The sequence below is a fragment of the Talpa occidentalis genome, unplaced genomic scaffold (genome assembly GCF_014898055.3).
Source record: "Talpa occidentalis isolate TD23 unplaced genomic scaffold, MPIMG_talOcc4v2.1 talOcc4.5, whole genome shotgun sequence".
Lineage (NCBI taxonomy): Eukaryota > Metazoa > Chordata > Mammalia > Eulipotyphla > Talpidae > Talpa > Talpa occidentalis.
This window is the reverse complement of record NW_023604861.1, coordinates 45,496,818-45,524,252: the sequence shown is the minus strand read 5'-3', so window position 1 is coordinate 45,524,252 and position 27,435 is coordinate 45,496,818. Positions and strand designations below refer to the sequence as shown.

The window sequence follows — 27,435 nt, the reverse complement described above, 5'->3', positions numbered from 1 at the left end:
AAAATAACATGAAATGAATTATTGATACATGCAACAGCATGGATGCATCTAGAGATAACTTTGCTGAATGAAAGAAAAAGTATATACTGTATGATTCTACTGACACAACTATAATACTGTGGTTTATAATAAGAAAAATATATAGCTGATCTTCATCGCTGTTTCTGGCACAGAGCTCCTACAATTCTTGAGATTTCCTATGTCTTTTGATCATTGTAACAAACCCTCTGAGTATTTTTAGAAAGGAACTTTTAGAAAGGAACCAACCACGTGATTGTAGGGTTGAAACTTTCAATTCCCTTCCTGGAGAAGGGGAAGATGGAGAAGGGGAAGGGGCTGGTGATTGAGTCCAGGCACAATGCCCTTGATTGAATCAATCTTGACTTCTAATGGAGACTCCATAAAAACACAAAAGCTCAGGGACTGGAGAGCTTCCAGAATGGTGAACCAGATGCATGCACATACAGAGGGGTAGGAAGTTCCAACTCCATGGGAACAGAGCCCTGTGCCAGAAGTCCTTCCAAGTCTCATCCTATGTATCTCTTCACCCAGCTGTTTATTTGTATCCTTTGCAATAAACCATTGCAATCTACTAAGCAAACTGATTTCCTGAGTTCTGTGAGCTGTTCAAGCTAATTAATCAAACCTGAGAAGGGGGTTATGGGAAACTCCAATTTATAGCCAGTTTGTCAGAAGCACAAGTACCAACCTAGACTTGCAACTAGCATCTGAAATTGGCATTGGGGGTACAGGTGCATCCTGTGGGATGGAAACCTTAACCTGTGCATTCTGATATAATCTCCATATTAAAAAATGGCAGAACTGTGTTTTAAACTGCAGGACAGGGACCTCCCTGGCGGCACAAGGAACAGTTGAGTCTCAGCACTATGGCACTATCTGCAGCCACTGCAGCATGAGTTCGATCCTGGCCAGGGAGCTACCCACATGGCACAGCAGACCTCTCCTGTCTCACCCACTGCTCCCCTCAGCAGTGTGTTTAAGTAGATGTGCCTGTTCTGCTCCCCACTCTGTCTCTGGTGAATCCTCTCACCTCCCCATACCTCTGACCTATACCCTAGTTCTTGTATGCATAAATAAATAAATCTTTAAAAAAATAAACTGCAGGATACTAAGGTGGGATGAGGCTGCTTGATGTATGGAAAACCTACACAGCTGGTGTCAGAAGTAAAATAGTGTAGTGAAATACTGAGAATACAGGAACCACACAAAGGACCTTTTTTTCTCCACAATAACATTCTACCAAATGCAAACTAATCTTCAGTGACAGAAAGCAGGTAAGTGGTTTCCTGGAGGTAGGAGAGAAACAGGAGGAAGGAGGTGACAAAGGGCCATTGTAGTGTAAGTGAAAAAGTATCAGGCTTTTCTGCCCTCCTGCCATTAGGATTGATGATGGATCCTTGCAATCCTGAATGCATGCCTGATGGCTGGCACCTGGAGTAGGGTGTGGACATGCATAAGTGGATACACCTGTGCTGAGAGACTGGTCTTATAAGGGTTGCGTCACGGGGACACCAGAGGAACAGCATAGCAGAGAGAACGAGAGCAAAAGAGAAGCAGAGACCACCAGAGAACGCCGGAAAGCCCAGACAGAGTGAAGACTTGCTGGGGGCTGGGAGGCCTGCCAGCCTTCTGGCCCACCAGCACCCCTGCCTGCCGTGCACCTGGTAAATCCCAATAAAAGCCGGCAAAATCCACTGAGGGCTCCAGGACTTCTTTATCCCATGTGCTTGAATCATAGAGATCCAGCACTGTCCCTTCCTGCCCTTACAGCCAGGAAGAAACTTTTGGGTAACAGTAGTTCACGATCTTCTCTATGGCGATGGCCTCTTCAGTACGTGTGTCAGACTTTCAGATTACACATTTAAATAGGCATAGTTTACTGTATGTCAATTATGCCTCAATGAAGCTATGGACACAACAGATTACTGGAGATAGGTAAGAGATAGGAGAATAATATCAAAAGTTCAATGAACAATTATTTAATATTTACATTCTAACATGATGGCTGAGTAGCAATAACTAGTGTTAGCCTCAGACACAAGAAATATCATGACAGAAGAAACAGACCGAGGATACCAACAGCAAAGTGGCAGAGAGATGACACTGGGCTCACCTCTTCCATATATTCACAACTAGATTGGAGCAGAACAAAAACCCCTGAGGGGAAAATGGAGTTACAGAACATACCAGGGACAATGGTCAAGCAGAAAGGGTTAGGATAAATACTAAGTGAACTGTGTTTACAGTTGACACCAGGCAGTAAAACCTACAAGGAGGAGCAGTGGCTGATGTGCCCTGAAGCTGCTGGCTCAGGGTCACACACCAATATGGGGACTCTTCAGGCCCGCTGCTCTAGACAAGAGGGTGTACAGAGTTGGTGCCCAGAACAAAGGGGGCACTGTTGGAGACTTTCAGAGATGGTGCTGCTGAGAGGAGTGCTGGCTTGAACCTGAGGCTCTAGTATAGAATATAATGGAACCTGAACCTTCAAGGATAAACAGGCCTAATCACCTGTGCCACCTCACAGGTGAGGCTGGCAGATTCAATACACCAGCCACTCCTCACCCTGGGGCTAAACACAAACAAATGAACACTAGTAAACTAAAATTCAAATACCTGTTAATAACTGCAGTGAGCTCCTCAGCATAAGCTCTGTGATGGAAAGAAAAAGAGAACAACTCCCAGCTTGAGACCCCCCCATCAACTACAGTCCATGCCCAGAGCTGCATCAAGTGCTCAAGAGTGGCCTGGAATGGCATGGACATGAGACTGTGGGAGACAATGAGGCCAAGGAGCTGACTGGGAGGGAGGAATCACCGTGGACCCCATCACACAACTCTGGTAGCCAAAGTGCGGAAGGAAGCTTGAATTCCTGACACTGGAGGGGATTCTTTGGTGTGCTATTGTCCTTCACAGTAACAGTTTATTACTTTAACAGTCTCAAGGTTTATTACTATTATAACCTAAACTAAAAACAAGGAGACAGAAGAACATAGCACAAATGCTAGAGCAAAATAATGCTGGGAGCAGTCTCAATCCAGCAGAACTCACAGAACATGACTGAAGGGAAGGTCAAGGTAACACTTATAACAATGCTGTGGAACTCAAAAATGGAGGGTATAAAATAGCAACATAACAAAGATAAAGAAAATATGGGAAAGAAACATGAAGCAGCTACAATAGAAGTAAAAGAGCTAAGAAATACAATAATTGAATTAAAAGATAACAATTGAGGGCTCTAAAAGCATACAGACATAAACAATGAAGTTAATGAGCTTGAAATCACAATGCCAGAGAATACACAAATAGAATAACAGAGAAAAAATAATGAAAAGAGTGCAAGAGCCCTTTGGGATCATAACTTAAAGAGAAATACTATCTGTATTGTGTGGCTCTCACAATAGAAACAGAAAAGCATAGAAATAAGAATTGCTGAAAATCATCTGAATCTGGGAAAAGAACCAGACACCATCCTCCAAGAGGCCCAAAGAGTTTCAAGCAAAATAATACAAAATAGACACACCAAGACACACTACAATAAAGCTGCTGAAAGCCAATGACAAGGACAGATTACTAAACACATCAAGAGAAAAAAGGGTAACCAATAAAGGTCTCAGACTGTCAGCAGATTTTTAAGTAGAAACATTACAAGCTCAAAGGAATGGCAAGAGATATTTAAAATACTTAAAGTAACAGACAAAAAGATTATCAATTACATAGACACAGCTCCAGAAGGATATTTACCAAAGGACAGGTTAAATGCTAACTCAATTCCTAAGAAAAGTTCTTCTCCTACTAAAATTCATTTATGTAAAGGGAATTTATTCCCACCAACCTAATCAGAGTGGGCACCACTTGTTTTAGTCTGAACACAGAGCGTTCTCCTGCAATAGGGCTGTCGCTCTGGCACTAAAGCCAAGCAAGCAACACTGGGAAGTTGACAGCGGGGCAAACAGAGGCCCAAATTCTTCAACAGCAAAAACCAGGGGAAGTCATGTAATCCCCCTAAAGTAAACTCCTGATTCAAAATTTAGAAGCAATAACATCTGCCTGCTTACCTCAGAGGGCCATGGTAAGAGGTTTTATCTAAAAGCTCAGTGGCAAGGGATGGAAAGGCACTATAGTGATGTTTCACTGGTGCTATGGTAGTGAGAGAACGATAAGGACTACACTGAGAGGAGAAATCAGATACTGTACAAAAATGAAAAACTATGTAAGAAAATGAATGTAATTATAAAAAATAAATAAAAGCCCAGTAAAAATCATAAAGTGAAATAAAAACACTAGATACTATTCTTATTAAAAATAAATGCTTACCTGACAAATTAAATAATTTTAACTACCTCCCTTTTCACTTTAATTAGGTAGGAAGAGGAAGAAGCCATTTATCATCAGCACAATCAATCTGTAATCACATTGTGATGAATATGAAAAGCTCATAAGATGTTTAATGCAGTATCATTATTATAATCCACATGAAATATTTGAATTACTGCCCTTATAAATAAAACAATTGTATACCTATTCAAGATATAGTAAACGTACAACCTATAAACATTTTATAAACACAACCTTAAACTAAACTATCACTGTATTTTAATAATATAAAATATATCAATAAATATTCAGAACCCAGAAATACCAAGAGTATTTGAAAACTTGCCATGGAGACATGATTTTCTGGAAAACAGGTATCTCAGAGAATATGAAGAATTCACAGCGAATTTTTACATAGCCACCCTACCTATCGACCTCTGACCACAAGGTTTAATTCTCAAAACTCTCCAGTTTTTGTTTCTAATTACCTACTCACAAATAGTATTTCCTCTTTTGTTAACATATAGCATATATTCCCCAGACTACAAAAGGAAATCCAAAAATGCATCAAAAATAAAATTAAACTCCTCGAGAAAACAAATTATCAGATACTTACATGATCTGCTAAGTATGTAAAAAAAAATAGCACTACATACCTTAAAATATCAAGTTGAACTACGGTAAATAATCATTTTGCTGGTGAAAAAAAGGCCAAATGCTGCCAATTTTGTATGAACATAACATAAAGTCAAAATACCAATAAAGTTGTAGACTTCACCACTATTTCTTAACATATATTCTACTGAATCTGAGTTGCTGGTTTTTAAAAACAAAGAGATCTCGATGGCAACATTTGTTAACAAGAAACTATGCTCATGAAAGAATCCTATACCAGATAAAACGGTTATTTTAGTTAATTATTACCAATGCTATGAGAGCAGGGTAAGAAACACACATAGCAAAAGATCTCAAATTTGAAATCTAGTACTTGATCTCAAAACATCTAGTCTGGCATCCTGACTTCTTCATTCTCCAGAACATATTCCGAAAAGTGAATCATGTCACCAACAAAAAGGATCAGTCAAGGTTCCTAGTCAACTGTATTCAAAACAACAAAAATCATAAAACTAATGAGGGTAAGCCAGTTAAAGATGATAAATGTGAATGTTTTACATATGAGTATTTTTTACAATATTATTAATATAGTTGCCATGCTATACATGACAATGATATTACTAATTTTTTCATTGGAAATCTACCTTTTAACTATCTTCACCGTTTTTGCCCACCTCCACACCCTCTCTGGTAACCACCAATCTCTCCTCCATGTCTTTGAGCAGGGCTGTTTTCAATTTTGTTTTTAGGTTTCATATACAAGTGAAATCATTTGGTATTTGCCCCTCTGTTTGACTTCTTCCACTTAATGTCCTCAAGATCCATCCATGTTGTTACAAATGACAAGATTTCTTCCTTTTTTCAATAATTAAGTAACATTCCATTGAATGTGTGTATGCACACACACACATGCACACACGCACACACACACAAATGTTCAGGCATATGTCACAACTTCTTTAGTCATTTATCCATCCATGGACAGTTAGGTTGTTTCCATACATGGGCTGTTATAAACAATGTTGCAGTGAACATAACAGTTCAGATATATTTTCAAGTTTATGCTTTTGTTTTGTTTGGGTAAAAACATAGTAGAATTGCGAGATCATTTGGTAGTTTTACTTTCAATTTTTGAAGATCAGCCAAACTGTTTTCCATAATGGCTGCACCAATGACATTCCCACAGCAGTAAACAAGGATTCCCTTTTCTTCCCATCCTCACCAGAATTTGTTACTTCTTATCTTTTTGATAATAACCACTCTAAAAGGTAGAGGGTAGTATCTCATTCTGGTTTTGATCTATATTTCCCTGATGATTAGCAACACTGAAACTTTTCATGCACATGTTGATGATTTGCATGTCTTCTTTGAAAAACGTCTATTCAGATAGTCCACCTATATTTCAATCATACTGCTTGTTTGGGATTTTTTTTTTTTTTTTGGATACACTAGTATCCCTCCTATCCATGGTCTTGCACTTGGGTCTGGTGAATTATCCTTTTAATGTAAGCTGTACTGATTTGCTTTACTGAATACTACTTTATAGAATAATAGCTTTGTTTAGGCGTCAAATTAATACTGACATGATAAGATAATGTTCCCATCCTTTTGTTTTCTGAAAAGTTTGTATATAATTGGCATTATTTTTTTGTAGTAGGTTGGTAGAATTCATCTACCAACCAATTTGGTCTTCAAGCTTTCTTTTGGGGAGGCTTTTTAATTGAAAATTCAATTTCTTTTTTTTTTTTTTAAATAATAAATTTTATTTTTATATTCCCCATACAATTGCAACCCCCCCATTCTGACCCCAATCCCTCCCCTCCCGCCCCCCACCCCCCAAAAAGTGTCTCTGGTTCATAGTTTTTTGTTGATTTTGATTTTCACTTTCTTATAGTTATTCATGAAAATTCAATTTCTTTAATAAAGTTATTCAGGTTATCCATTTCTTCTGAGTGAGGTTTGGAAATCTGTGCCTTTAAATGGAATATGTCCATTTATCTTAAGTATCAAATGCATTAAGTGGCCCATAAAGTCCCTTATCTTCATTTTAATATCTACAGGGACTATTCTGCTAGTCTCTCTTTTCTAATATTAAGAATTTGTCTTTCTACTTTTTTTTTTGTCCTTATACTTGTTTTCTAATATGAGCATTTAACATTGTAAATTCCCATTAAAATACACTTCTGGGGCCTCCCCGGTGGCACAGCGGGTTGAGCGCAGCGCTGTGAAGCTGTCCACAGCCTCTGCAGAGCGGGTTCCATTTCCGGCCAGACAGGGATAAACCCACACGGCGCAGCAGACCTTTCCTGCCTTGGCCACTGCTCCCCTCAGCAGTGTATTTTGGTCATCTGCCTGTTCTGCTCCCTGCTCTGTCTCTAGTGAATCCTCTCACCCTCCCGTGACTCTGGCCTGTACCCCAGCTCTTGTATAAAAATAAATACTTAAAAAATACACTTCAGGTACATCCCATAAATTATGATATGTTGTATTTAAATTCAATTCAAAGTATTTTTTGATTTCCCTATGACTTCATCTTTGACCTATGGGATTTTTAGAATGTGATATTTAATTTCAAAATATTTACAGAGTCTCCAAATATCATTCGCTCAATTCCACTGTGGCCAAAGAACACAGACATTCCTGGGGTGAGGGGAATGACCCATAATGTGAATGTATGGAAATCAAATTCAATTTTCCATAAATATATTAATATAATGATATATACAAGAGTAATGTGAGATAGGAATAGAGACCAGTTTTCCATCATCTTTTCCTCTAAAGGATATTGAGAAGAATGTTTTCTCTCAATACCATCTCAAAACCAAAATATTTGTTCTTCTCTCTAGAAACAAAAGAAAAAGACAATTCTACATACATCATCTCATTTGATTTTCATAATTCTCTAAAATAGGTAAGACAAATGATTTCTTTGAGCTTCAAAGAAAGAACCTGCCATATAAGTCTGTTAAGTCTCATTACACTTGAATTATTCTTCAAAGACAGTAATATAGATAATTTAAATCACTAAGTAATTCAAACCCCATTTTACCTACTGTTGGAATCATTGCCACTTCAGTTCAGGGTAAGTCAGAATAAACCTGACTAGATTTAAGTTTTAGCATTCTGACTTCTCATACGCATTCACTACTAACAAGATTCAGGTAATAAAACACTGACTAAACCTCAAGTCCAGTAAACAAATAAGTGAATAGCCAAAATATATGAGGAAAATTGATGCCAATTTATTATAAATTATATATAACCATATTTGTTTTTCACACAAAAATTAATAAGATATGAATGATCAAGTTATATTTTTCTCTTTCAAATTCCTTAACTGTTGATTAGGATCTGTAAAGCTGTAACATACTATCTGCTGTTAGTATTTAAATATCAAAAATGTTAATATTCGACATTTGGAAATATTAAAATATTTAATGAGAATTTCAAATTAAAATTTGAATCTATAATTCTATATTTAATTAGAATTTCAAATTAAAATTCTAACCTATAATGTTTCAGAAATAAAATGGCCTTACAGGTAAAAGGCACACACACTCTTACCATATAACTGTTGACTTATGGATTGCAGAAATTTCCCTCAGGCAGCATCACCACTTTGGCTCAGATATCAGTAGTAATAGCAACTGAAATTAAACCTAAAAAGAAAACAAACAAAAATTAAATATTGGTAAGAAAAATACATTCAAGTCTTCAAAAAAGTCAAATTCAAATTTCATATTTCAATAATTTCATCAAGGAGCACTAATCCCAGAACTTTTTTTTTTTTTTAATTAGTTTGAGCAAGGAGCTAGTAAGATCAGTGAATTCCTGCATAATACCAACTCCCTATTCTGAACTAAGCTCTGAAATTAACTTCGAGAAATTGCAATAAATAATAGCTATGAGTAGAAAAACAAAAGTCAAGTATATTTACTATGGGTAAAGTCAACTGCACAGCTCAGTCCATCTACTTATCAACAATACATATATTTTAGGTATGTACTGCCCACAGAATGAATTAAACACTTATTATTCACATAAGAATTCTCAGAGCACTTGCATTTTCACACAAATATTTCAATTCAGTAAAAATATTTGCGATCACTTTATAAATATTTTAATAGTACATATGGTGATAAGATGGTAACAAAGATGGAAGGCCTAGTGAACGGACCCTGAAAAGTGTGTCCAGGATAACTGACATTAATAGGAATCTTAGAGAGTTATCTGATATTGCTTACCAATGTGAGGGAGCTATGAAAAACCAGAGTATAATACAGTTTTCTACCCAGAGTTATGATTTTCTTAGGAAGAATACACACAAGAAACATTTAGTGATTATCATTCATTCAGTCGGGAAAACTTTACCAAGCATCATAAGTCAGTCACTCCTTAAAAACTGCAGACACAGGGCCTCCCCGGTGGCTCAGCGGTTGAGCGCTGGGTTGCGAAGCTGCCTGCAGCCTCCGCAGCGCCGGTTCGATCCCCGGCTGCTCCCCGGCCACCAGAGGAGGGTCCCACATGGCGCACAGACCTCTCCTGCCACCCGCTGCTCCCCTCAGCAGTGTACTTCGTCAGTCTGCCTGCTCTGCTCCCTGCTCTGGCTCTGGTGAATTCTCTCACCCTCCCGCGCTTCTGACTGTACCCAGTGCTTGTATAAATAAATAAAAATAAATATTAAAAAAAAAAAACCTGCAGACACAAAAACGAGTAAGAAAAGAGGGTGACTAATAAATGAAGACAATTATAACACAACAAGGTAGATTCATGAAAGCAAGAACAGTACAAAGAGGAAAGGAGAAGAGTGCAATTTCCTCATGGAAGGAAGGCAACGTTAAGTGTCCTTAAAAGAATGATCTGAGGGCCTCCCTGGTGGTACAAGGGGTTAAGCACTGCACTATGAAGCAATCCACAGCCTCTGCAGTACAAGTTCGATACCCAGTCGGTCAGAAAGAAACCCACATAGCAAAGCAGACCTCTTCTGTCCTGCCCACTTTTCCCTTCAGCAGTGTCTTTCAGTCAGTCTGGCTGTTCTGCTCCCCACTCTGTCTCTGGTGAATCCTCTCACCCCCCACACCTCTGGCCTATGCCCCAGCTTTTGTATGCATAAATAAATCTTTAAAAAAAAAAAGAATGCATGAATTATATTGAGGCCTATAGATAGTGAAGGAGAACCTACATAGTTAATACTGTCATCATCCTCTGGAAAGTATGAAAAACAAATAGAACAGTCAATGATACTCAAATTTATACACATCCTAGTTTGCTTATTTAAAATTAAAAGCAGTACATAATTTCTTCCTCTTCCTTAGGAGCAGATGTACAGTGTGCTCCTCATTATGCAAAATAAAAGCAAAAAGGTTTTTCCTAAGTAATTTACATAAGCGATTACCTTATTTTCAAATGCAGAGAATTATCCCTGGGTCTTAGGTTTATACACGCCAAATATTTCTTCTAACAGACCATCTTAGTGAATAATACTGAAAGTAACAAGCACTGTACACTTCACTTTGGAGATAGTTATCTTTAGCTAAGTCTGCGTATAAGGGCAAGGAAAATGTCCAATATGTGTTTTCTGGAAGACCACTTATGTTTAGCAATCATGTGTTAACTCTTCCTTTGGAAAACTATGAGTTTTCTCATGTTTGTGAAAGGTTATAGAACTATTGTTAATAGTTATCACTTAATGAATGCTTTAGACAGGATTAAGGAGAGTGCTAAAATGTCATAATTTAACTTACTCTTCACAAGGCAAGTAATACCTCCATTAAAAAATGAGGAAACTAGGGCCTCCCCGGTGGCGCAGCAGTTGAGCGCTGGGTTGCGAAGCTGCCCGCAGCCTCTGCAGCGCCGGTTCAATCCCCGGCTGCTCCCCGGCCACCGGAGGCGGGTCCCACATGGCGCGCAGACCTCTCCTGCCGCCCGCTGCTCCCCTCAGCAGTGTACTTCGGGCCTTCTGCCTGCTCTGCTCCCTGCTCTGGCTCTGGTGAATTCTCTCACCCTCCCGCGCTTCTGACTGCACCCAGTGCATGTATAAACAAAACAAACAAACAAACAAATAAATAAATAAAACATGCCTCTATTTAAAAAAGAAAAAATGAGGAAACTAGACTCCCAACAAGTGCTGGAGAGAATGCAGAGAAAGAAGAACCCTATTACACTGCTGGTGGGACTGTAAACTGGTACAGCCATTTTGTAAAGTGATCTGGATTTACCTTATATAACTAAAAATCAAAATATCATATGACCCAGCAATCCCATTTTTGGGGATCTCTCCAAAGAACATGAAATTATTAACTCAAAAAATTATATGCTCTACAATGTTCATTGTAGCGTTAATTACAATAGTTATGACATAGGAACAACTTTAACACCCACTGATAGAGAACTGAATTAAAATGGAGTATTATTCATCCATAAGGAAAGATGAAATACTGACATTTCCAGCAATACAGAAGACAAGCAAGAGAATGATTGACAGTAAAACATGTAAGAACAACATTACATAGTAACAAAGTAAAATACTTATAAAAACTAACAAATATTAATAAAATGAGGTTTCTGAGGTTAAGAGGGAAAGGGCAGGGAGAAAAGGTCAAAGGGGCATGGAGGGAAAGAGTCTCATAAAAATAATTCAGTCTGTCTAATAATAGATAACAATCACTGAAGTTTTACTATCTTTTAGTTCTGCCAAGTACTTGTCATGGATTATCTCCTTTAATCTTCACAGCTCCCACACGAGTGCCCTGTTATTATCTTCCTTGTGTGGGTGGGGAAACTGCAACAGGAAAGGAAAAAGATCAGGAAGCAGCAGACCAGAGGGGAACCGCTCAGGATTACACACCTTAGATGGGGCAGAGGCAGGATAGGTCGGTCTCACTATAGTCACTGTTCTAAACTACTCATACTAGACAGGCTCAGTTTAGATGTATACACATGCATTTGTCTTTCCTAAGAGCTGCTAACATGTCATTACATAAGTGCCTAATGTAAGTGAGGAACCATTACAGTCGAAGAATCAGCCAGACTTTATGAGTATGTTGTCTAATTTTACAGGGGTAAACATATCTTTAACTCTTTTGAAGTACAGGTAAAGGTTATTAACCTTACTTGACTTTATCCTCTGAAAACAATCTCAGATGATATGACACCTCTACTGAGGAAACATTTACATGCAATACCATAATTCAAGTTCTGTTTATGTCCCGTGGGTAAACTCTAGGTAGAGCTGAAAATGTTCCTCTGTGGTTATAGTGTAAGGGCATAGTTTCCCTGTAATTTCTTACCATTAGGCTTCTATTCATGAATGTCCCCATCATGAATGCCTTCTTCTCTTCTTGCTTCCATGCATCTAAATTGTCCCTAGCCTTTAGAAAGCGGCCTAGCACAGCCTCTCTCACCCAGCCACTTCTCACCCACCTATATCTCTCTATCTGCTCAATTAAGATTTATTGGAGTTTTAGGTCAAGTATTGTGTGTCTCCTCTGGAAAATCAAAGCCCAATCCTGCACACCCAAGAACCTCTTAGTACGCCAGAAGAAACAATGTGATAAAAATGACACATGGTATTAAGAGAGCACAAAGAGCATGATTGCTATTGCAGGGAGGGAGTATCCGGAAGGATTCTTCAGTCTTGCAAACACTGGAGCCTTACTTCAGTTGACAGATGATGAACCCTTAAAATATGACAGGAAAATTTTGAAAGAGAACAAATTGGAGAGATATAAGTACTGGGTGATGAACTAGATGGGAATGATGAGTGTTCTCAGAGGGTAAAGTTGAGGAACACTATTGCAGCACTGTCTAGCTGAACTCCATGCAAGGATGGACAGGTGCTACACATAGAAGGACACTGTCAAATCTGGTCGACTCCACCCACAGAATACTTGGTTGAACATTTGAAATCTAGCAAGTGTAACTAAGGAACTGAATTTTTAATTTTACTTCATTTCAATTAATGTAAATTAAATAGTGGCTAGTAGTTACTGAATTGGATAGAGCAGCTCTTATATTTTCAAGTTTAGGATATTGAGTTGAAATAGCTATTATCAGTATTTGGGAAAAGTAATATCCAGATAAAAAGCATGTAGATAACCGAATATTTGTTGAACAGATGAACAAGCAAATGAACAGAGGCACAAACTGGGTGACCTTTAAGGATTCCTTTTAAAATCCCACCAAAGAGATACCTATCCTTACTTTCCTTACTTATTCAGGCTTCAAATTATGACCTCAATGTAGTGACATCAAAATGTACTCATGCTACCTCCAGGGCTCAGTCTAATTCTTAATACAACTAAATTTAAATTTCTCATGCCATTCAGTTAAAAAAATCTATAATGAAACCAGCACAATTCATAATTTAGGGAGTAATCATACACCTAAAATAATCAAGTCAAGATAAATAAATGTCCATTTCTAAAAGGAAAAAATTAAAAGGGAAGAGGCAAAAAAAGACAGCTTTTTTGATAAATGAATTCAGTAGTTATCAAATAAATTACAGACCATTCACTTCCTAAGCAGTTCAGATTACATTCAGTTTATATTTCTCTGAGCCCTGGAGAGCGAAATGAATGGATTTATCTCATGAAATACCTCATTTTATTTTACAGAGCAATTGAAAATGTTAACGATAATAGTTTTCCCTAGTCATATTCCTTAAATCTTAATTATCCGTTACTCCAAAGTCAATATGAAATAAATAATTCAGTGACATGAAAACATTTAACCTGAGATCAGGCTATGTCTGAATAACTCACTGCTAATCTGTCAATATTATCCTAATCTGATTGTATTAGGATTTGTTTACTATTTTGGTCGTTGCATCTCTCTTAAGTCTTTAATTTCACGTTTTTCAGAAATAAGAAGCTAACATCTATACAACACTCACAAATGTCCCAGATATCCTTGTTTTCCAGAAACTGCATTTTCCAGTGCTCCCATTTGAACCAGACTCAGATTCTAGTATAAATACTTTTCTATTCATAAGACGTCATGAACGTTTTTAACTATTCTCATATAAAGCTCTATTAACATGACTGTTATACTTTAGAACTTGTAGCCTCTACTAGTTTCAGAAAAACATGTCATCAGAATGTCAAATAAGAATGATTTTTTTAGCAAGAAGCATTATTTCTAAAATCACAATAAGAAATCAATCCTTGTGCTTCCCTACTAGGCCTCTCAGGCTGGTTATCTGAGCTTCAATTCCCATTGCAAAAACAGTCCTACATTTTTTTTAAATAAAAGCCAGAATGAACACACTTAACTGGCCTCACAACTCAATACATAAATTGGTCCCATGATTCAACTAAACTTTTTGTAGAAGATGAGGAAAAACTATGTTCAGTAAGTCGACAAGGTCTTAGACCTCAAAAAGCTTTATCACATAGGAAAGAATAAACAAGCCCAATATATATATAAAACAACCAGCAAAAAGGATACTTTTGTAAAGTAAAACAACAGTTTGGCTGGCTTTGTACCTGATTCCCCCACTGCACCTACACAGGGAAAATAATTTTGAGCCCCCATTAAATACAGCCTTCATCCCACAAGACCACTGAATGTAAACATTGCATATAAGAAGTTGCATCGCCCACCTGAGCTGAGATCATAGCAATGATTTGCCACATTTGCACAACAAAACTGGTGGCCCTGTTTGGCATGATTTCAGTTACCAGACAATGAGCCAAGCAAACACTGGGGTTTATCCTGCTGCCTCACCATGGCAGGGAAGCTAATACATAGCCCCACACAGTGATGACTATAATACTGAGAGCCAACTGCCTAGCATGCTGGAGCAGAGAACTCAAGCAACTGTAGAATCCTCAGTCACACTTAGACAAGGACTCATGCCAGTTGTTCTATCCAACTGTTCTCAGTCAGCAGCATCTCTCTTTCCAATCTAGAGCTGGAAAGTAACATCACTCAAAAATTGGCCCAGATAGCCTACCTGCCTAATGACACTGGAACAGACACATTCAGAAACCCAAACTGGGCTGATTTATGAACTGTCCCTGCCAAAGCAAATTTTGGAAAGTCTGAAAGAAATGTCCCATTTTTCAAATGCACACACACCAAAATAAGGAATCAAGGATCATGAAAACTTTGAGAAATAAGACCCCACCACTTGACTAATAAAGTTCCAATGAACGACCCTAAAAAATCTGAGAGATATGAACTAGCAGATAAAAGGTTGCATATAATCCTCTTAAAGTTTAGTGAGCTACACAAGAACAGAAAGAAAGACAACCACAAGAAGTTAGGAAAATGCTCTTCAAAATATGAAGTTGAAGGAAGTGTGGCATGATGGCAGTAAAGGGAAGATGGAGACTTACCTCGTTTTACTCTCCGATATATACACAAAAACAAAGAGGGGGACCCCAGACTAGTTACCAGCCACAAAAGCTGCCAGTCTGTCCATTTCTAACCATCAACTACCAGCTGCAGAAGACCTGTCACTCCTGGCTGCTGGCCTCAGCTGCAGCAGACTCTCCAGTCACCGGTCCCGAGAGCCTGGCAGCTCCTAGTCAAAGCCATCAGTCATGGGAGCCAAAGCGCTGACCTGAAGCCCACTGGCTGGGGTTCATGGAGAAGTGAGTCAGGAGGACACAGAAACAAGAGGTGCCCAGTGGAGAGGAGTGGGATTCATTATCTTTTATATAGCAAAGATCAATGTCTCCACTGATATCAATAGTATCAAAATTGAGAAGATTCATTCTACAGCAAACAGGAGGTGAGAAGAGAGTGGAACCATGGGATAATAGTCTGGGAGTAGAGGACACTGATGGTGGGCTGTTGGCTCAGCTAGGACACCTGGGGAAGAGGGAGCAGAGATTCTTTAGAGACACACACCCATAAAGGAGGGAAAAGTCTTGTGGAGAAGCCAGGATGCTCCACATAGGCTGGGTCTGTACCCCTCTTCCCAACTCCAGATGCTTACTTTGAAAGGCATACTGTGAGCACAAGAAATGTTAAGTTTCTCATCCCAAACTACAGAGGGGAAGGATATCAAGGATGCCAACACCACCCCAACTCATCCACACTAATGTCTGACCATTTCAAGATCACCACCACACCCACCTTGCTGACTCAGTTAACCACAAAAATGATTCCAGTACATAGGAAAGCAATAAAGAGCAAGAAGGGTTAAGTCAGCAAGGAGGAAAATGTTGATAACTGATTACATCGGAGGAAACACTAAGGGTAAGGACAAAATGGAATGATGTATTCAAAACACTTAACGATAAAAATTGTCAGTCAAGAATATTAAATCCTGTAATATTTTCCTTCAGATGTGAGGGAGAAATAAAGGCCTTCCCAGACAAACAGAAGCTGAAGGAATCTGCAAACACTATTATCTCCCCTACAAGAAAAGCTTCTCATACCTAAGTCAAAGTGAAGAGAAGCCACAAGAAACTAAATAAGGAAATAAACAGAAAAGACTCCAGAGATAAAATGGTAACAGTAAATGTTCATATATCAGCTATCACTCTAAAGGTAAATGGAAGAAACTCACCAATCAAAAGGCACAGAGTGGCTGCCTGGATGAGAAAATAAAACCCAACTTTCTGTTGCCTCCAGGAAACACATCTGAGCTTTAAAGATAAATACAAGGACAGAGTAAATGGAAACTAATGTGACAAGCAACTGGATTGAAAAGAAAAGCAAGGATAGTCATAATTACATGAGATAAACATCCAGCAAAAAAGTAACTAGTGACAAGGATATTATATAATGACTAAAGGATCAATGCATCAGGAAGACATAGCATTCATCAACATATATGCACTAAATGAAGGAGCACCAAAATATATAATGCAACTATGGACAGACCTAAAATGGGACACTGGCCACAACACAATATTGGTAGGGGAATTCAACATCTCACATCAATAGACAGGTCAACCAGAAGGGAACAACAGAGTTAAATGAGGAATTAGGCCAGACAGGCCTACTGGACATTTACTGATCACTACCCTCCCTTACAACAAAGCTCATCTCAAGTGCAGATTGAGCATTTCCAGGAAAAAAAATACATGTTGGTTCAAAAAACAAGTGTCAATAAATTCATGAAAATTGAAACCATGGCAAGTATCTTCTCTAATCACACTATTACTAAACTATAAAGCAGTGACAAAAAATAAAAAACTGGAGTATATGGAGACCAAACAACAGATGACTGAATAACTATTAGGTTAATGACAAAATAAAGAAGAAATTAAACATTCCCTATAGACATACACAAAAAAAAGGAAGACACGGTCTACCAGAACTTCTGAGATGCAGAAAAAGTAGTTCTAGGTTTTAAGAACATAGCAATGCAGGTCCACATCAAAAAACAGCTCAAATAAAAAATCTTGCCTTATATCTTGAGAAAACAAAAGAACAAATGACACAAAAGCCAGTAGAAGGCAATAATAAAAATGAGAGCAGAAATTAAATAGAAGTAAAAAAAATATTCAAAATACCAATGTAAGCAAAAGCTAGTTCATTGTAAAAATAAAACAGACAAACCTCTCACAAGACTCACTAAGGAAAAAAGGTAGGAAATGTCAATGCTAAATAACTGAGTTACAAGAGACACATCAGAAATATACATCATAAGAGACTCCTATGAACATCTTTATGCCAAAAAACTGTGAAATTTGGAAGAAAAGGACAAATTTGTAGAACCATACAGCTCTCAACACTGAACTGGGAGATAAAAGAAAACCTGAACACATTATTCTAACATAAGTAAGGAAATTAAAACAATAATCTCCCAGAAAACAAAAACTCAGGACCAGATAGTTTCACTAGTGAGCTCTACCAAACCTTCAAAGGAAGAATATCTATCCTCAAAGTCCTAAAAAAAAAAAATGAAGAGGGGATGCTGCCAAACACATTTTGTGAGGCCACCATCATTGTTACAAAAAGTGGACAAGCACAAGTGCACACACGTGTGCGTGCACACACACACAAAACCTCCAGCCCAATATCCATGATGTAAACAGATGCAAATATCCTCAACTAAATTATAATAAACCAAATTCAACAACACTTTAATAAAAGTATCTTACTCATAAGTGGGATTTATTCCTGAGATGCGTGGATGGTTCAACATACTCAAATCTAACAATGAAATTCACCATATTAACAAAAGGAAAGACAAAAATCATAAAACACATGAATAGATGTGGAGATTATTTGAAGATTCAGCATCCATTACGATAAAAACTCCTAGTAAAACAGGGATAGAAGGAATATACCTCAACAAAATAAAGGCCATAGATGATAAACCCACAGCTAACACTGTGGGTAGGGTATGGTGCTATATACATCTTAGGAGGTTTGAACATACTCCTCTGAGTCACACATAGCGCTATAAACCAATTACCCTCAAATTAATTAAAAAAGAAAAGAACATAGAATCCTGATAATATATACAAAGTTGAATATACCTACTAGTGGGCCATTTACAAAACTCTCATCAGTCAGGGAACGTTTAACACCATACCTAGAAAAGTTATTTAAATATGACAGCAGAACAAACAAAATAAAATGCAGTAAGCACATTTTTAAAAAGAGCTAAGTAAATCAATACATGAACAAAATGAGAAATTTAACAAAGAAACAGTCAAAAACAAAAATAGAAATCCTAAAGATGAAAACTACAATGACCAAATAAAGATTTCCATAAGGAGCTTCTTAAGCAGGAGGCCTCCCTGGTGGAACAAAGGGTTAAGACGCAACCTATGAAGCTAAGCGCAACCACTGCAGCACGAGTTCAATCCCCCACCAGTGAGCAACCCACATGGCGCAGCAGACCTCTCCTGTCTCGCCCACTGCTCCCCTCAGTAGTGTATTTCAGTCACTCTGCCTGTTCTGTTCCCTACTCTGTCTCTGGTGAATCCTGTGGCCTCCCGCATCTCTGGCCTGTATCCCAGCTCTTGTATGCATAAATAAATAAATCTTTAAAAAAAAAAGATAAAATAATAATAACTTGCTCAAGATAAAGTAAAGCTTCCAGCCTGATTAAAACTGCTGAATAGGAGCAAGTTAGAGGAAAAAAAGAAAAAAAAATCTATTTATCAACATTATGGAAGGATCTACAATCAATAATTACAAATGTGGTGGATGTAGGCATCCTCACACACATCCTTTCAAAATACAGGTTGCCTGAGAATTGAGAAAAGAAAGGAACAGGCAAGAGAGATGCAGCAGACAGGGGGCTGAAAGTCCTGATGGGGGTTTGAAGTGACCAACGGGAAGGGCTCCAAGACAGGAAAATGCCATTAGATGCAGGGGTCCTTAAAAATTGGTTCCAGAATTCTGCATACAATAACAAGTTTCACCAGTTAAGAAATTCCAAAATCTCAGAATTTTTTAAACTTCCCTTTTTAGAAAGTGGGACACTGTGTCCTTGGCCAATGTTCTGGCACTTTTCCTCTTGCTTGTGACCCCATAAAGATTACAAACCAATGATTCCAAAGAGACCCTTAAATATAACAGCTTAAACTTTGAAATAGATCCAACTCAAGTAAAAAGATTTTCTTGACTAAAGAGGAAAATGATGTTACATTTTCCTCTGCTTTAATTACTGAACTCTAGAACTGGAAATCATCACTGATTCAAAAAAATTCTAAAAATAGCCTGTTTTAGAATGTAGAATGAAAGTATCATGCAATTTTGCTACTAAATGGACTATTTATTTTCACAATTCAGCAACTTGCTCTTCAAATATATTTCCTTTTTATTCACTAATAATGTAAAACATTTCTGATATATATAAAACATTAATTTCCAATACTATTTTTCAAGTTTAGAGGTAAAACCTCAGATATATATAACCTTACTTATAAACAGTCTCTTGACTCTCTCTACACCTAACCACAACCTTCATTAAATACCTTGGTTTGCAAGAGTACAATCTCATTTATATATGAGGAATTAATTAAAGCTGTGATCCACTACAAATGGCAAAATTGTTTATAATAACTTATATTTGAATCCATGGTGCCATTTATAAAGGGCTTTCACATAAATCATCTTATTTAATCTCTACAACAACTCTGACACAAACAAGAAAGATAGGAATCACTTTATTTTACATATTATGAAACAGGCTCAAAGATTAAGAGGAAGCAAAGCTGGGAGAGGGGCTCACCTGTGCACAGCTCACCTTAAATCACAACTTGTACTGCAAACTCACCTCCTTCTATGACCCACTGTCTTCTTCAGCACATTCTCTGGACCACCCAGCCCAACTAGATCAACTGCTCCTCCAAATTCCAACAGAATTCACAATAAGTATCAACCAGGAGACACCCAAAACATCTACTCTCCATTATGGCTTATCTTTAGATATGATGCACATGGTCTTTCACTTCAATTGGGATCCCCTTGAAGGTAAATTGGGATCTAATGTTTCCTGCAGTTCAGAGTAATACCATGTACATAATAAGCATACACTAATTATAATTATGAATCTCTTGAAGATTCTCTTGACGAATCATGAAGTACACAAATGTGTTTCTTTCCCTCACTTCAGTATCCCTACTACATTACTCTTGGCTTTGGCTCCACCTTCCTGGTGAAGAAACTCTCTGACCACAGTCACAACAAGCTCCTCCACCAGCTTCTAATTGGTTTCATTCCCAGCTGCACCTAGGTTAGAAAATTCTGGAAGTCATTCCCAGCCCATCATAAATATAAAAGAGGGCTTTTCTCCTCAGTCATGGTAAAGTTACTTTATATCTCTACTGGTTCAAGTCTCCATCATTTGCTCATGCTGATCCTGGTTTCTAACTACATGCTGTCTCTTGAGCACCTGTGAACTTGATCCACCGGTAATCTGGTTTTATTTCCTGAGAACACCTGATTTTATTCTGATATTCACCTGATTTCTGTTCATGCCTGGACCCACACCTCTAATTTCTAATCCTACCTTAGTGTAAGGCCAGGACTGGCCACAGTGCAGGTTTTCTAAGATCCAGCAGACCAGGTAAAGGAGGAGTCAGAGTGCTCAGTGGTTTTTTGCAGGTCTTTTATTGGAGTTCACCAGGCATATGGCAGGCAGGGGTGCTGGGAGGCCGGAAGGCTGGCAGGCCTCCCAGCCCCCCAGCAAGACTCCACTCTATCTGGGCTCTCCGGCGTTCTCTCTGCTTCTCTGCTCTTCCGTTTGTTCTGCTGCTTCTCGGCTTTTCTTTCAGCTTCTTCTGCTCTTCTCAGCTTCTCCTGGTGTCCCCGTGACGCCGACCTTAAAAAGCACACTCTTAGCCCAGGTGAATCCCATCTACCTAGGCACACACCCTACTCCAGGTGCCCACCATCAAGCATGCATTCAGGACCGCAAGGATCCATCACCTATCCTGATGGCGGGAGGGCAGAAAAGCCTGATACCTTTTACCTACCCTACACTTGGTTTTCTTACTCATGACTTTCTATCCTGTTCTCAACATCAACTATAGTTAGATTCCTACACCAAGGTAACCCTCCACCCCCAGACCTCTACACATAACCTGCTGAGCCAAAATTCGGATATTGGCTTTTTTTCTTTAGCTTACATATGAAGTTCTGCACTTGCACAGCTATTTATAAAGACTAATGTAACACAAATATCAGTGGCAATAATTTTGCATCCTTCCTCTTTAAACTCATACAGCCTGTGCTAAAATACATACAGTCAGCAAGCAACTTCCTTTTGGAGACCAAAAAGAACATAACCAAATCAGAATTACTGTTTAGTTTAATTGAATATGCTGAATCTTAAATTTGGACCAAAAAAATTATAAAAATACTGAAGAAATCTGCACATTATCCAAAAGAAACAGCAAGTGTAAATACTGTACCACATAAGTTTATTACCATGGCAATTTTTACATTTCCAGAACCAAAATGTATTTCAGATGTAGCTATTTGACATTAAACCTCACAAAAGACTTCATGTGCAACTCAACGAGCAACTCTAGGTATTTTTCCTCCGAGATAAAATACAGTAACAGTCACTATAATAAATGGGTCCATAAACTTCCACCCATAGGGGAAGGTATGTGTTCCAACATGACTGACATTGTGTAGTGACAGGAAGAGGCACATTGCAGGATCTCTATGACCCAAGCAGACTGGGCAAAGGAGAAGTCCTGGAGCCCTCAGTGGCTTTTGCAGGCTTTTATTAGGATTTACCAGGTACACAGCAAGCAGAGGTGCCGGGGGGCCGGGAGGCTGGCAGGCCTCCCAGCCCACAGCAAGTCTTCACTCTTTCTGGCTCTCCGGCGTTCTCGCCTAGATCTGCCCTGAACTTAAATCTCACTCATTTTCTATGTGTATATTTCTTGAGAATGTTTCTGATTTAAGACCTACATTTTTTAAAGATTTATTTCCTTATGCATACAAGAACTGGGGTACAGGCCAGAGGTGTGGGGGGTGAGAGGATTTACCAGAAACAGAGTGGGGAGCAGGACAGGCAGACTGACTGAAATACACTGCTGAGGGGAGCAGTGGGCAGTCAGGAGAGGTCATGTGGGTAGCTCCCTGGCCGGGGACTGAACTCATGCTGCAGTGGCCACAGATAGCTTCATAGGTTGCATCTTAACCCCTTGAGCCACCAGGGAGGCCCTTTAAGGCCTCCATTTAAAGATGACATCTATAGAATAATGATCAGCAACTTAAAAAGAGTAATAAATAATTTTCCTCCTGATGCCATCCTTTAAGCTTTTTTGCTCAACTATAAAAGGTCAAAATTAAAAACAAAAAACAAAAAACAAAACTGCAGTAAAGGTAAATAATATATCACATCTTTATATGAAGAGTAAGAGACAATTTTATCAATGTAGAAACAAGTAAAAACGATTATCTTAAAGTTGTACCTTTTCTTCCTGAGTATGATTAAATTGGGGGAGAGGGTAATTCTCAGCAGCTGTCACAGTTAAGACATTAACAGGATGGAAATCAAAACATCCAGGCTTCAAACCAAGAACATCCTGACAATGTCTTCAAACTAAGAACTTACAATGCATATTAATGAGAAATACTATTAGAATGCTATTCAGATATGGGTCTTCAGCTTCACTTTTCCTGAATTATTTTTGGGAAAATCACACATACAAGAGGAAAAGAAGTTCTATGTTTTCCATTCGCTCCTGCACACCACGCTTATGAAGTAAATCTTCATATGGCACTGGGTGAGGATGGTCAAGCAAGTAATCAAGCAAAAGAAACTCAAAAATGCCTTCAACAGCACTTCCTTGGCTTTACTTAAATGTAAGAAGATAAGGATAGTGTTCATCACTATCAAAATCTAAAGAAACATTTCGCCAAACTAAGAATATTGGGGCCTTCCTGGTGGTGCAGCAGTTGAGCGCTGGGTTGCGAAGCTGCCCGCAGCTTCTGCAATGCCAGCTGGATCCCTGGCCGCCAGTCCCACATGCAGCGCAGACCTCTCCTGCTGCCTGCTGCTCCCCTCAGCAGTGTATTTCGTCAGTCTGCCTGTTCTGTTCCCCACTCTATCTCTAGTGAATTCTCTCACCCTCCCGTGCTTCTGACTGTACCCAGTGCGTGTATAAATAAATAAATAAATAAATATTTTTAAAAAATATTTATGTGCTCAAGACAATTCAAAAATGAGATCTAACATTTTCTCAGAGGGAGAAGTTACGTTTCACCCCAACCTACTGTTAGGATTATTTTTCATTTAATTTCAAGAGGTATACACATAAACCTACCAAGCTGTGTTGTACTTTGGAGAAATATGGAAAGATTCAAAGACTAGATTTATGTCAAGCATCTAAAGTATTACTGAAACTGTGTCCTGCCTAAGTAACAGAGCATGGCAGCTTTGCTGGCGATGAGGAATGCCATGTTGGCCTGGCAGCCCAGAGCAAGCAGGCAGCTGCATTGGCAACTGGCCTGCCTGAGAACAGACCAGCCCCAGGGCTTGGGCAGTGGAGGTGACTCCTGAGTCCCAGAGCTTCTGGGAGAAGCATGGGGCCCTGTGGAGGCAGCTCCAGCACTGTGGCCCACTGAGCCATAAGGATAGAGACCTGTGGCTTACCAGACCAAATGATAGGCTCCCAGGTGCAGCCTGCCTGCAATTTCTGGGACCCATTTCAGTGCTGCTGAAGGGGCCCCAGCATTGTTACACCCTGCCCCACTGAAGGGTGCTGGGTGCAGTGGGTCTCTGGCCCCATTGAGGCTGGCTCCAGCTGTAGCTCCCAAGGAGCCTACCAGCCCATGATCCTGCCCTGACCTCAGTTCAGGTCAGGTCTGGGCAAGCACCAGATTTCTCCTTTTGAATATGGCACCAGAATTATGAATGGACCAAACAGGTTCAAGTTCTCCAGTTATAGTCAAACTTCTGAATTCATTATGAAAACTGAAAATGGAGCAAGCTGATTGGTTCTTAACTGACAACAGTCAAACAGGACTGAAAAATGGTCCAATGAGGTTTGTAAAGTGGAGATCCTAAAGAGAATATAAGGCAGAGTTGGAGCCAGCTTGACTGACTGAGCAGATAGCCTCTAAAGAGGATCCATCAGATGGTCTCAGAAGAGGATTCAGCAGACAACTTTTGCAGACTTCACACACTTTGAGACTTTACAGACCAACTCCAGGTTCTCATCAAAGGGACAGTGCCACCTCATACAAGCATCCTTTGTTCTGGACTACTGGACACTTTGGACACGATCTGGATGAGACAGTCAGTGATCCATTCAGTGATTAATAAAAAAGGAGGTATGAAAAGGTGCCCAACCTCACATGATATTTAAAAAACTGCAAATTAGGACCTCCATGGTGGCGCAGCGGTTGAGCACTGGGTTGCGAGGCTGCCCGCAGCCCCTGCATCACCAGTTCGATCCCCGGCCACTGGGCGAGGGTCACATGGCGCGCAGACCTCTCCTGCCGCCCGCTGCTTCCCTCAGCAGTGTACTTCGTCACTCTGCCTGTTCTGCTCTCCGCTCTGGCTCCGATGAATCTCTCACCCTCCTGTGCTTCTGACTGTACCCAGTGCTTGTATAAATAAATAATAAATAAATCTTTTTTTTTAAAAACTGCAAATTAAAGCCTCAACGTAACATACCACTATCACTTATTACATTTAGTAGTAATTAAAACATAAAAAAACCACAGTGTTGGTGAGCATGGGGTACAGAGGCACTCCTTACACTTTAACAGTGAGAGTATAAACTGTAAATTAAGCTTTTTAAGACTGCAAATGGTTCACAAGATCAAGTTAGACTCGAAGGAAAAAAATATGTATTTCCAAAAATATAGCCTGTGGTGACAACTGAAACAGAAGCTAATTTGGGTGTAACTATTTGACTACAGTAGAAATACAAGGGGTAATGGACCCTTACAGGTTCTGGACTTTGTGACCCAACACTCAACCCCTAGTCACAGCTGACCCAACCCCTAACCAGGATAGACACTACTCAAAAATGTGCCACCTTCCTGGCATACTCTATTTTTATTCAGTGAACAAACTGAATTTGAGGATTCAAAAAACTGACTTCACTTTGGGTGATTCAAATTTACACTCTAGGGTTATCTTTTGCTGATAAAACTGCCAAAATTGAGGGACAGGTCACTATGAGTTCTTACCTGTGTGTTCACAAGTGCAAGACACCACTCAGGCTTAGGGTATAACAATAAAGTTAATAAAAAAGGGGAGACCGGGGGAAAGGACAGTTATGAAGACCACAAATGGCCGGCTGTCCAATCTCAGAGTGTCCATAGTGTCCAGTTGTCCAATACAAAGACTGCTTGTGCAAGGTGGCACTGTCCCTTTGACAAGAGCCTGAAACTGGTGGTACACCAATAAGTGGTAGACCAAGACACAACCCACAGTGGCAGCTAGAAGTGATCACAGGTGGGGCTGTTGAGGTGACACTGAAAAAGCCAGCAGCTGGACAGCACTGGAAAGGACAGTGCCAGACACAACAGCACCAGGGGTTGGTGCCAGAGCATCACAGTAGACACCTCCCAGAGGTGGCCAGACACAGGTCAGTAGTGCCAGCTAGCACCAATCAGCAGCTGATGGCACCAGAGAATAGGCACCAATGTCACAACTCTTAGAGATACCACTGTACCAACAGCAAACAGCTCTTAGAAATGCTGGGCATAAGCCAACAGCAAACAATCCACTCTTTTAGAGACACTGGGCACAGGCTGACAGTGCTCTCTGAAGGCAATGTTAGAGGCAGGGTTGGAGGCAGGTGCAGCAGACAGCCTGCTGTTTGAAGTGGAAGTCAGATGCTGAGTTCTGTGATAGTCTCGGAGGTCCTGACCCAACGAATCTTCCCAACAATTCTGTCTATGAAGGTCTTTCCAGGAGTCCTAACAAATATAATCTGACGCTGTCTGGTGAATGGGTTCAAGCTCTTGTAGCTACTTCTCTGGCTTCTAGCCTTATCAGGGTCCCCATCTTTCAAGCCTGATAGTTCTATTTACAATCCCAGCTGTTTGGTGACAATTGAGTGCCAATCAGATAGGTCTGTTGACAATCCTGGATGGTCCTGAATACCTTGAATGGCAACAGTAAGAGGTCGAACTTAATTGGCCCACTGGCAACTCAAACTTGATTCATCCATTTAAATTCTGGCACATTATTCATAAGTGAAACCACAGCCAGCTGTCTAGATCAGGCATACATTGAGCTCAGGTGGGTTCACTGGCACTGGGCTCGGGGAACTGCAGTCAGGGTCAGCTTCAGTGGGGCTGGTCACTTATTTGAATGACCCCAAAATAGAAGCCATGGGGTTGTGGGGGGGGGTGGGCTAGTTACATAAGTGATTGGAGGGTGCCACCACTTTCAGAGCCTTCTAAGCATGGAGAGTGCTGCAGCACAGAACAGCCTGAAGCCACCAGGTGGCCCATGGACTGCAGGCCTCTTTCTCTCTGCAGCTCCATCAAACCTGGCCATTAAGGCGCTGGGGTTGGTCATCAAGCCCATCGGCTAAGTCAGGCTTCAGCAAAGCCATTCATGCCCCACAGGATCAGGGAGCCATGGAGGCTCCTGTTACAATTACATTATTGTTTTTCCTAATCTAATCTTTTTAATTTCAAATACTGCAATTTATATCAGGTTATTTTTTTTAAGATTTATTTATTTATGCATACAAGAGCTGGGGTACAGGCCAGAGGTGTGGGGGGGTGAGAAGATTCACCAGAGACAGGGTGGAGAGCAGAACAGGCAGACTGACTGAAGTACACTGCTGAGAGGAGCAGCAGATGAGTCAGGAGAGGTCTGCTGGGCCATGTGGGTTGCTCCCTGGCCGGCCGGGGATCGAACTCATGCTGCAGTGGCTGCAGATAACTTCATAGGTTGAGTCTTAACCTCTTCTGCCACCAGGGAGGCCCTATATCAGGTTATTTTGATTATCCTATTTATTCCTGCTTAAGAACATCTACAATTCTTATACAGACTTAATCTGGTATAACTACACTCAGCAAATGCCAAACTGCACCCTATTCTCAGACATTGTCTTGATAGGATTACCG

General features: G+C 39.7%; 1 protein-coding gene across 3 annotated transcripts in view; it reads right to left on the bottom strand.

Moving 5' to 3' along the window:
- WASF3 (WASP family member 3) overlaps positions 1 to 27,435 on the bottom strand; it is a 114,807-nt gene that overhangs the window by 63,633 nt on the left and 23,739 nt on the right. For 2 of the 3 annotated variants that reach the window (XM_037527063.2, XM_037527064.2), the window contains exon 2: positions 8,518 to 8,612. The gene's annotated coding sequence lies outside the window, so the exon portion shown is untranslated. Of the gene's footprint in view, positions 1 to 8,517; positions 8,613 to 20,884; positions 21,026 to 27,435 lie in introns of those variants that run through there. The other variant, XM_054701339.1, reaches the window with a different exon arrangement.